The sequence below is a fragment of the Carassius carassius genome, chromosome 18 (genome assembly GCF_963082965.1).
Source record: "Carassius carassius chromosome 18, fCarCar2.1, whole genome shotgun sequence".
Lineage (NCBI taxonomy): Eukaryota > Metazoa > Chordata > Actinopteri > Cypriniformes > Cyprinidae > Carassius > Carassius carassius.
Genome location: NC_081772.1, coordinates 11,551,483 through 11,563,542, shown reverse-complemented (window position 1 = coordinate 11,563,542; position 12,060 = coordinate 11,551,483). Strand labels below are relative to the sequence as shown.

The 12,060-nt window shown below is 41.4% G+C and overlaps 1 long non-coding RNA gene and 1 pseudogene across 1 annotated transcript; one reads left to right on the top strand and one right to left on the bottom strand.

The window, feature by feature from the left end:
* Positions 1 to 6,391: 6,391 nt before the first annotated feature.
* On the top strand, positions 6,392 to 7,546 carry LOC132091863 (C-C chemokine receptor type 6-like; annotated as a pseudogene).
* A 225-nt stretch (positions 7,547 to 7,771) lies between these two features.
* LOC132091861 (uncharacterized) lies at positions 7,772 to 11,845 on the bottom strand. Its single transcript, XR_009422151.1, has 3 exons — positions 11,681 to 11,845; positions 9,310 to 9,358; positions 7,772 to 7,930 (listed from the first exon to the last, which is right to left on the bottom strand). It is a non-coding gene; the product is annotated as an uncharacterized LOC132091861 (long non-coding RNA).
* Between the last annotated feature and the right edge of the window lie 215 nt (positions 11,846 to 12,060).

Here is a 12,060-nt window from a genome sequence, read left to right as displayed (position 1 = left end):
CAGCTGGGGCATTGGTCAGACCAAATGGTAGGACCCGGTACTCAAAGTGTCCCGTGGGTGTGTTGAAAGCTGTCTTCCACTCATCCCCCTCACGTATGCGAATTAGGTGATAGGCATTCTGAAGGTCTAGCTTGGTGAAAACCTTGGCTCCCTGCAATAGCTCAAAGGCAGACAACATAAGAGGCAAGGAGTACCTGTTTTTAATAGTGATGTCATTCAGGCCTCGATAATCTATACAAGGACGCAAGGAGCCGTCCTTCTTCTTGACAAAGAAGAACCCAGCACCTGCAGGAGATGAAGAGGGTCGGATGAGACCGGCTTTGAGGGATTCATTAATATATTTGTCCATGGCCTCTCTTTCAGGACCTGAAAGGGAAAACAAGTGACCCTTGGGCGGAGAAGTGCCTGGGAGGAGCTCAATGGCACAATCATAAGGGCAATGTGGAGGTAAGGAGGTGGCCCGGGACTTACTAAACACCTGGCACAGGTCGTGGTACTCCACCGGGACCCCCTTCAAATCAGCAGCCTCCACCTGCAAGACAGGACACACAGACACAGGGAAAGAGGCAGCACCCAAACAAGACGCAAGACAAAACTTACTCCAAGACAAGACAGAGTTGCTGGACCAATCCACGTGAGGGCCATGTTGCACCAACCACGGGTGCCCCAGAACTATGGGAGCACTCTGGGATTCGAGAAGGTACAGCGTGGTCACCTCACGGTGATTGCCCGAGACTATAAGATTGACAGGAGGAGTAGCATAGGAGACAGTGGTGATCAAAGTGCCATTCAATGAACGGGCAGGAATAGGTTCGGAAAGAGGAATTGCAGGAATTCCCCAGCGGGTGGCTAGAGAGAGGTCCATAAAGTTGACCTCAGCTCCCGAGTCAACCAGTGCAGTACAGGAGTTAAGGACATCACCAAACTGAATGGAGACAGGAAGGAGAGTGCGAGAGGAGGGGGGGTGCAATAAAGGGGTAGCGCTCACCAGGATCCCCCTCTTTACTGGTGAGCCTTTACTTTTAGTGGACAGCCTGCTGCGAAGTGACCTGATTTGCCGCAATACAGACATAGCCCTAGGGCGAGGCGTTGCTGCTTCTGTTGAGGAGTGAGCCGAAGGCACCCCACCTGCATGGGCTCAGGCTCAGTGGTTTCTGTGGGGGAAACAGATGACGACTCCTCAGTCCTCCAGGGTGCACGAACTGCCAGGCATTGACGACGGCGGCGAAGGTGACCCTCGATCAGCAACGCCATGTTAACAAGATCGTCAAAATCACGTGGCAGGTCCTGAGTGGCCAGCTCATCCTGGATGTCATCCTCTAGCCCAGCACGAAACATAGCTCGACAGGCCTCCTCATTCCAATCGCAGGTAGCTGCCAGAGTCTTGAAATGAATTGCATAGTCTGTTACGGAGCGACCCGCCTGACGGAGCTGTGCTAGCTGGTCAGCCGCTTCCTGACCTCTGGCAGAGCGGTCGAATAGCCTCTCCATCTCCTGGCGGAAATCTTTAAAAGAAGCACAACACGGAGCTTTAGTCTCCCAGACGGAGGTTCCACAGTCTCTAGCCTTGCCGGTTAGAAGAGTCAATACAAAAGCCACTTTGGACATCTCAAGTGCGTATGTGCGTGGCTGCAAGGCAAACACCACAGAACACTGGGACAAGAAGGCCCGGCAGAAATTGGGGTCCCCATCATAGGGTGGTGGGTTATTGCATCGGGGCTCAGGCTCATGGCGAGGAAGATGGTGAACGGCACCACCCTGAGCAGCCTCTCGTTGCCGTTCTTGGATGCGGTTGGTCAGCTCAGCCACTTGGTTGGCTAGAAACTCCACCTCCCTTGTGGTGTTCGTCAGTCTGGCTTCGTCCTGGCCCAAAGGAACACCCTGCTGGGTGACTGCGGTTCTGACAGGATCTGCACCTGCTGTGTCCATCTTGGCCAGATCGTTCTGTCAGGAACACAACTGGACACAGATGCAGGTTACAGTGCGAGACCAATTTATTCAAAAAGTCAAAAGAAAAGCTCCCTCCAACGAACAAAAACAGGCCGGGAAATGAGGAAAAAGGTCCAACAGAAAAATAAGATACTTCAATATCCTTGCAAAAATGCCCGGCAGGGGGCGCCCAATGGCGCGGCCGCGTAGCGAGCGGTGAGGGGAGGAAGCCACGAGAGAGCCAGTGACGGAGCAAACAAAACTCTTCAGAAGAATGCTAGGAAATGAGGGGAAAAAATAGAAAAAACAAAACCAGTAGCAGCAAACAATGGCACGACAGAACAAGGCTTGACAGGATCAGACAGAAAGACTACACCGGGACTATTGACGAACAACGATCTGGCACCGAAAGGCGCGACAGACGAGAATAAATAGAGCAAGAGATGAACAGACATTGAATTCAGGTGAGCGGAGTCAAACAATAAGAAGCGGAAACAGTAGTGATGAGGGGGAGGGAGGAACGCCACAGATAGGTGCAAGACGAACGATCAAAACCAAAACAAAACACCATGTGCACACGAGATGCAGACATATACAGAAACACACGCACACACCGAAGAACGGGGTGATCAGACAGCAGACATGACACATTTAATTTAAAACATATTATTTCTTTAAAAACAATACATTTCTTTAATACTTTGTTTGTATACAATATTGAATACATTCTTTACCCCCCCATCCCAACCCCCACCCACACACCCTCTGACATTCACCCTTCCCCACAGACTTTATAACAAATGTATATCTGTCCAAATATTCAGGCATTAAAAGTCATTAAACAACTAATTTGAACTCTCATACGATTACAATTTAATTTATTAAGATGTGTTGATTTAAGAACAGCAACAAAATACATTTTAAAATCATCTACATATCATGTGGGCCTGAAACCACTGTTGTCCTCAAAAACTTTACAGAGGAGGACTCTTTTCCTTCAATTTGATATACAGCATGCTGGAGAAACTCCCAGGTGGGGAGACACTGCTTGGTGTACTGAACATCAAAAACAAAAAAAAGCTTTAAAGCAAAGATCAACCGCCTCCAACAAAGACTCAATGGCGTGGCCTGGAATAATGGCAAAGGTCTGTGATGTCCCCCTTGTCTCATCACTGAGGCACAGAATGTGCAGCAATGCTCCAGTCATCTCATGGTTTAAATATTCAACCATGTTGGTCCCAACCTGTTGATTACACACAATAACTTAGAGTGCTGCAATATAACTGACATGCTAGTTAAGCTTTTTTGGTGGAAAGTGCAAAGTTTTGAAAACGATGCCTTTACTCAGTAACGTTACTGTCTCTCTCCATGTCAACAAAAACTGTCTGCGCATAATTATCTGATAATTATGTGTTCACATGGGGAGTTTCTTGACGAAGTGACATCGCCAACTACTGACCTGGCATGCATACAGCCTTTTAAATCATTTTCGCAGATCCGTGTAAAAGGGGATCGTTTTTAAAACGTTGATGTCTGCTTTTAATACATCGTTGCCCTCTAAACATTTCTGACATTTCGGCCCACGGTCATATCCGTTTTTAAATCGGTGTCATCTGTTAGTTTATAAGACTTTATTCAGAGCAGTGCCATGACAAGTATAAAAGCAAGGCTGTAAAGGATAAACTCACCGTGTTTTAATGGCATCCGCAGTAAAAAAAAAAGCTGTATATAACTCCTAGATCTATTTTTCCACAGCTCATATTGACTGGGGAGTTTTATTGAATTTTCTCAGACAGATATTTTTGAGTGTTTCAGCAGAACACAGTAAATAGCAGTACAACTTGCTTTTAGAGATGCATGTCTATTCGTCACAGCCTCCCGTGTGATGACAAAGATGGCGCTGTTGTGAATATAGCAAAAAACATTATTTGGCCTCAGAAATTCTTCGCGCACACTCGGCCGATGACCACTGTCTTAATAACGTTACTAAATTATAGTCTTAGCACCTAAAATCTTAACAACTTTTAATTTGTTTTCAGGGCGAGAAAACGCTTAACATGAAATCGATTTATTTCTCCTTTCCTCTGACGCTGTTTGTAAAGATTGCACGTCATTCATATAAAAACCTTTTTTTTTTTTTTTTGGCAAAAACGATTCTGGTTCAGAGTCCGACAGAGACATTACAGAAGACACACGCAGACTGTGCTGGAACTTACCTCAGTTGCTTTTTCTGACGAGTATTTCTAAAGTACAGCAGACTTTCCACACACAACTCACTCGCTATTTCCGGCCAATTTACGTGCGAGCCCTGTGAGGGACTAACTTACTGCGCTTGTAGGCCTATGGATTTCATACAAAACGCTTTCCTCACTTTTAAATACGCAACGTCCACATTGAATACGATAATAATTACGTGATTAATTTACAATTTAAACCGCATATTTCAAAAAGCCTGCATATATAGGCTAGCTGGTTTACAACTAAGGATTTAAGGATGCTGCATTTTGTCAAAAAATCTAACCGGCTAGCAGTGTCTATTTAATGTTTCACAGAATAAATACGTTACCCCTCACACTTCCATATCAAAGACTGTATGTTGAACAGTGAAATTAGCTTGCTGCTACCACAACTTATTAAAAATATAGGTAAACATTCATATTTACTTACCATAAAACACTGCCCGCTCCGAGTGCGTGCCTCCTCTAGTCAGAAGTGAAGAATCCAGAAAGTTCCGCAAAGAATGAAAAAGTAATAAACCAGTTGCTGGGTCAAAATAACCCAACCAACTGTTTATTTGTGAATGACCCCGTTACAAATCATTTTACCCAGCATGAGCAACCCAATAATGTGTTTACAGTACCCCAAACAACCCAACTTTTTGACCCAGCACAATCAACCCAACAATTTGTTTACAGAAACAACCCAGCATTTTTTTGAGTGTAGGCAGCTGTGCCCTGCCCAAGTTGTCTTTCCTCATCAGAAACCAGAAGGAACAGAAACATCTCACTGCTTTCCATTAGACTTGTTTGTGTAGATACTGGTAAGTCACTTCTTTTTTCTAAGTCACATGTTAAATTTTTATACTGAAACATAATTCCTGTTTGTGCCTATTTGTTTTAATACGTATTTATGTAATTACCTGAACTGGAGATAAATTATTTATGTTGGTATTGGTGTTGTGGCCAACTAATTTGAATCAATGGAAGTTTGAAGGCTTTAGTGTGCAGGATCAGCATTTAATTGAGACGCAGTATAAAAGCTGATATTTGCCCACTGAGAGAAAGACTAAAGTTTGTTGCTCTATAAAATGATATATAGATAGATAGCTTGATCTTTTTCATAACAATAAATTAATTTACATGATTCTTCTGTATGCCAGTGACTAGTGAATACATAAATATATAAAAGAAACCTATAAAACTTTAAATGTGTTTATGCTTATTTCAGTATCATCAGTTTTTTTTTGTGTGTATGTGTGTGCATGAAGCGGAGACACCATGTGTGTTCTTATTTAATTAAGACTGCTTTTATACAACAACTGTGACATACAAAAATGACAAAGATGCTTATTTGATTTGTAAATTATTTGGATTTATGGTGCAAAGTGCTTTTTATTGTATTTTTGAATTTTCTACAATTGGATGTGTTTTCTTGAACCTATGAGACATGACGTTATCAAGTGCGTAGTTTTTCACACTTGATGCATGTTATAAAACTTATGAATGCGTAGAAAGAAGTAATTTTGTTGAGAAATGCTACACTTTTCTAACTAACATCTAAACTAACATCATCTTCAGGACTAATGGCCAGTAAATATTTGTTGAATGAGTTGGATGTCTTGATACGTCCATGACCAGATTTTCTCTGAAGAAATATATATAGAGAATTTGTAAAAATTACAAAGCAACATTTTTACTGAGAGCTTTTTCTTGGTGTGGAATGAATTGTTGGATTTACCCTAATCTGTTTTATAATTCACACTCTCAGATTTGTACAGAATATTTTATGGCTGTGGCAAAACGATGACAAACTTCTGCCTATGCTTTCTTAGGAAAAATTAAGAACGGATCTCTTCTTTATTAATTAAACAAGCAGTAACACTTTAGTATAGGGAACAATTCTCACTATTAACTAGTTGCTTATTAGCATAACCATTATTATAATTTGGCCTGTTTATTAGTACTAAAAAAAAAAATAATTCTACATCCCTAATCCTATCCAGTAACTAAACTTACTACCACCTTACTAACGATTAATAAGCTGCAAATTAGGAGTTTATTTAGGCAAAATTCGTTTTGTTAATGGTTTGTTAATTTCATTCACAGGCCTTCATCTTTACAAGTGAACATAAAATGAATAAATTTACCAATTGATTTTGAGTTTTTTCTTACTGTCTTTACAGTCTCAAAGGAAGAAAATGAATGATTATGGTAACAGCACAGAATACCCCGATATTGAGGAACTGTGTCCAATGGAGCGCAGACAGAACATGGAGAACTTCCTCCAGTTTTTTGTTCAACCCATCATTTGTTTAGCTGGTTTCATTGGCAACACTCTCGTAATTGTGACGTACGCTCTCTACAAGCGAACCAAGTCCATGACTGACGTGTATTTACTGAACGTGGCCATTGCTGACATCCTGTTTGTGGTGGCCTTGCCTTTGATAATCTACAGCGAGCAGCACGGGTGGTCCATGGGGAACTTGTCTTGCAAACTGTTGCGTGGCATTTACAGCGTGAACCTCTACAGTGGCATGCTGCTCCTGGCTTGTATTAGTGGAGATCGCTACCTTGCCATCGTACAGGCCCGCCGGTCCTACCGGCTGCGTTCAAGCACTCTGCTTTACAGTCACCTTATCTGTGCAGCCGTCTGGATGTTGGCCTTGCTGCTGTCAATGCCCACCTTCATGTTTTATGAGCGTTACCAACCCGGCCCAATTGAATTCACCCTTTCAGGCACTGAAGACCAGAGTTATGTGTGCTTTTTCATGTTCGAGTCGAACGAAACTGCACGTTTGATGAAAACTGGGGTGCCCATCTCTCAGATTGTGTTGGGTTTCTTCTTACCGCTGCTGATCATGGGTTTCTTCTTACCGCTGCTGATCATGGGATTCTGTTACACCAGTGTCATTGTCACCCTCCTTCGTGCCAAGAACTTTCAGAGACACAAGGCAGTGCGTGTGGTCCTCACTGTGGTCCTTGTGTTTGTGGCCTGCCATATGCCTTATTATATGGCACTGTTGTATTATACCGTCAACATTTTTGAACTTCAGGAATGCAGCCATGAGGAGACTGTCGCAATGACCATGACCATCACGAAAAGCTTGGCGTACCTGCACGCTTGTCTCAATCCCCTGCTGTATGCCTTCATTTGAGTGAACTTCAGAAACCACTTCCGGAAGATCCTACGGGACATCTGGTGCTTGGGGAAGAGCAACATGTCAGCGAGACGCTCCTCACGGGCCACCACTGAAATGTACATTTCCACGCGCCGCTCTGTGGATGGCTCGTACAGTGAAAATGCCACTTCGTTTACCATGTGATTGTATGCTAATTAAGTGACTGACAGACTAATTAGCATTGATCAAAAATGGAAATTCAGTTATCAGTTAATCACCTTCATGTTGTTCCAAACTTGTATGACATTGTCTTTTGTGTTCCACAAAAGAAAGAAAGTCATATATTTTTTGTTCTTTTATTATTATTATTATTTTATTTTATTTTATTAATTGTTTTTTACTGGAAAAGTTTTTTTACTTGGAAAAGTCCTGTGCAATCTAAAAGCAAAAATAACAACTTAACAGACTTAATATAACTCGTGTTACCATTTGATAAAGACAATATGTTAACATACCATGCCTGGGGTAGTTAGCCGAGGAAACTCAATGAGGACCTCAAACATATTTTTCGCATGTACTGTTCCACCTGGCTGATGGGCTGTGTGTTGTTTCTCAGTCATTGTTTAATTTCCTCAGCTCTCTCTTCAGATACGGTTGATTCTACTGGACAAAGAAATAACAATGCTGTTAATCAAATAGAGGCTTATGAACATTTTTTACATGTAAAAGGATTAGTTTCCATGAAAACAGAAATACTCTTCAGAGCTTTTCAACACTTTAGCTAGTAAATCCTGGATGTTTCTAAACTCTATGCAAACTGATTCCTGAATTATACTGATTAACATTTCACTTTGCTCATAATTTATTCAGGGTCGTTCCAAACCAGTAAGACCTCCGTTCATCTTTGGAACACAGTTTAAGATATTTTAGATTTAGTCCGAGAGCTCTCAGTCCCTCCATTGAAGCTGTTTGTACGGTCTACTGTCCATGTCCAGAAAGGTAAGAAAAACATCTTCAAAGTAGTCCATGTGACATCAGAGGGTCAGTTAGAATATTTTGAAGCATCGAAAATAAATTCTTCGTCCAAAAATAGCAAAAACTACGACTTTATTCATCATTGTCTTCTCTTCCATGTCTGTTGTGAGAGAGAGTTCAAAACAAAGCAGTTTGTGATATCCGGTTCATGAACGAATCATTCGATGTAACCTGATCTTTTTGATCCAGTTCACCAAATCGAACTGAATCGTTTTAAACGGTTCACGTCTCTAATACGAATTAATCCACAAATGACTTAAGCTGTTAACTTTTTTAATGTGGCTGACACTCCCTCTGAGTTCAAACAAACCAATATCCCAGAGTAATTCATTTACTCAAACAGTACACTGACTGAACTGCTGTGAAGAGAGAACTGAAGATGAACACCGAGCCGAGCCAGATAACGAACAACAGACTGACTCGTTCACATTAAGTCATTTGTGGATTAATGCGTATTGGAGATGCGAACCGTTTAAAATTATTCAGTTCGATTTGGTGAACTGGTTCAAAAAGATCCAGTTACATCGAATGATTCGTTCGAACCGGATATCACAAACTGCTTTGTTTTGAACTCTCTCACAACAGACACGGAAGAGAAGACAATGATGAATAAAGTCGAAGTTTTTGCTATTTTTGGGCAAAAATGTATTTTCGATGCTTCAAAATATTCTAACTGACCCTCTGATGTCACATAGACTACTTTGATGATGTTTTTCACAGCTTCAATGGAGGGACTGAGAGCTCTCGGACTAAATCTAAAATATCTTAAACTGTGTTCTGAAGATAAACGGAGGTCTCACGGGTTTGGAACGACATGAAGGTGAGTCATTAATGACATAATTTAGATTATTGGGTGAACTGACGTTAACTCTTTAACTAAAGGGGTATAACCACAATAATGTTACCGGATCTTTTTAATAATAGTAACAGCTGTTTTTTTATGGTTTATGGCATTTTTATTATCAATGTATGGCAATAATTCAAATTAGATGAGATAAAAGTGTCACCTCGAGCGAAAGGCTGTGGGTTTGCCACCACGGACAGTCAAGAGCAGGTCTGAGGGAAAAAAACAAAATATTGTAGTCCAAGATTAATTGACACTTATCGGATGTCAAATAATAATACTAATAAATAAATAAATGATTAGAAATGTATTTTTATTGTGAAAAAAAACCGAAACACACATCAGACAGAAAAAAATAGGTAACGTAACGTTATCTCTGGTGCTCGTGTGGCAGGGCCAATGAAATTCTTCCTGCCTGCATGTGGTTGGTTAGTCCACTTGTTGAGTTTCCTCCTATCACTGTAGCAGTATATATAAACAGGCTGGCTATGGTGTTAACGACGAGTCGCCACCCCTTCACGGGTCATCATTCGGTCGCCATCCAGGTATGTTGTGTGATGTTAGCTGGGTTGTCTATGGTATAATGTAGCTAACATTAGCCTATTTTCCGAGTGGCGTACGAGTTTCCTGCAGCTGGCAGTTTATTGAGGTTGTTCCTCCTCTGGTAGGTGAAGTCATATTGGTTTTACACTTTTTATCCACTTGTATTGTAGCGACATTTTTGTTGTGTACAGTCAAAGTTTGGAGTGAGAAGTACAGCCAGTATGAATGTTTACACTTCAATATGGAAGTGCTTAGTTTCCGCTGGCACACGCTGTCCTCCCGATCGACTGGACGAGTCCTTAGTCTGCATGTATGCGTTTATCTGCCTGACTGGTTTGGTTCCCAGGAATCGTACCCATAAGGTATGTGATTAAGTCATTCTCGCCTGGGTCGCGTGACAATCTTTTGTCAAGAGAAACAGATTTGAAGTAATTGTTCGTAGTTAATTCGTCTGATTGTTAACTTGTAATTTTATAGATGCATCAAGTACGGATGGGTGGCGTCTGCATGGCCGATTAGCTTTCTTGCGGTTGGACTGCGTGGAACTACTGTCCGAAGGCGCTGTTGCTTTGCTGTTAACAATTGGACGGACATCGTTGTATTTTGTGTTTGTGTATGCGTGTTTGTGTTTGTGGTTTATATTTTTTTCTTTTGTACTAGTTATTTTTTGTATTTTGATTTCAAATCTGTAAGGTTTAAATTGAAAGTGTTAACACCTCTATTCCATTCGTTGTCTCTGTAAAGTGACAATTCTGAGTGTTTCAACTGACAATTCTGAGTGTGTTTCAACTGTGACAATTCTGAGTGTGTTTCAACTGTGACAATTCTCTGTGTAACTTCATTCTGTCGTTACAGGAGCTGAGTGCGTAAAGCAGGGGCGTTTTGCTGGTGGTGGTCTTTCTCACGAATGCTGTGTCATGAGTGGCGTGTGTACGTGTGTGTGTGCGCACAGGTGTACGGGCAAGGTGACTTGCCGTGGAGGCCTTATGTGCCCTTTATCCCCTGCCCTGCCTCGGCTCCTTGTTCACTGACTTCTCAGGTCGCTCGGTGTGTGTCTTGTTGAATAGTGACATTGTTGTCTATGTGTTGTTGATTGTGTCTTGTGAATCTTATACAAAGTATTTATTTTGAATAAAATGTATATATACTTTTGTATCCACTTCTCCTGCCACTTTACTGTGAAGGAACCTGTGTTGTCTTAAAGCAGAAATTTCATTGTATTGTCCCTGGCAAGATTCCAGGGTGGCGTAGTCGCTAGTCGATCTCCTCCGATTTCCTCGCCCCGCTACAATCGCAAATGCACAATGCTTTATGATCCATCATATAACGTTAAGTGATATTTTAAAATCAGAACGCCACATTTTTGCCAATCGGTAACGATTCAATGATAAAAAAGACCAATACAAACCTTTATTTCACCAGAAAAAAAGGCTGAAGTCAGTCACTTGAAAATAATTTCTCCTGTAAAGATCAGAAATGCCCGCAACAGATGACCCAAAAATTGGGTTGTTTTGACTTAGCACTGCATGCAGTAGAATCGGGGATGGGCAGCTTAAATGTACAAAAGGTGGTTTTCTAAAATGTATTACCAGAGATTTGCTTAAAGGCTGTAATGGACAAAAATCTAATTTTTATAATTTAAAAAGGCAAGGAATGCGCGTTTACATCACATTGATCTCGTGGCATTGAAATTGACTGACTTAATGGACTTTGAAGTAAATTGTCATATAACCGTTAGTTAAGAAGAAACGTAAGACTCTGACAAAAGTGTCGTTTAAAACATAAAAACAGTAGAAAACGTATTTACTATCCAGCAGGCAGTACAAACCAGCAAACCAAAACGAGCGAAGCTGGCGGTGCATTTAATGTCATGTAAACGTGACTGTTGTCGCACATTTTTTTGCCTTTTTATCCCTCGTTCGCTCAGTATTATGTTATGTGTATAAATGTTTAAAAATACATGTCAAATGTATAAGTATATTGATACGAACCTTATTTCTCCAAAAATTACAGCGTGTGTGTGGCATCCACCTCCACCTCGAATTCAGTCAGCCCGCGCTGCGCTGATCCTGCGCTGAGTTGATTTGACCCAATGAGCTGGGTTATTGCGTCCGAGTGGGGGAGGGGGTGCATTTATTCAGCTCTCAGTGAAAACGACCCAGCGGTTGGGTAACATAGAACTACCCCAAAACTACCCAAGACTGAGAAAATAACCCAAAAAAATTACCCAAATGGCTCAACCCAGCACTTGGGTAGAAAGAATAACCCAGTATTTTTTAGTGTGTATCTTTGACTTGTATACAGGTTCTCATATTCTCTCATAACAGTCCTCTACAAAAAGTAGTTCCTTCCCCCAAACACCATTCATTAA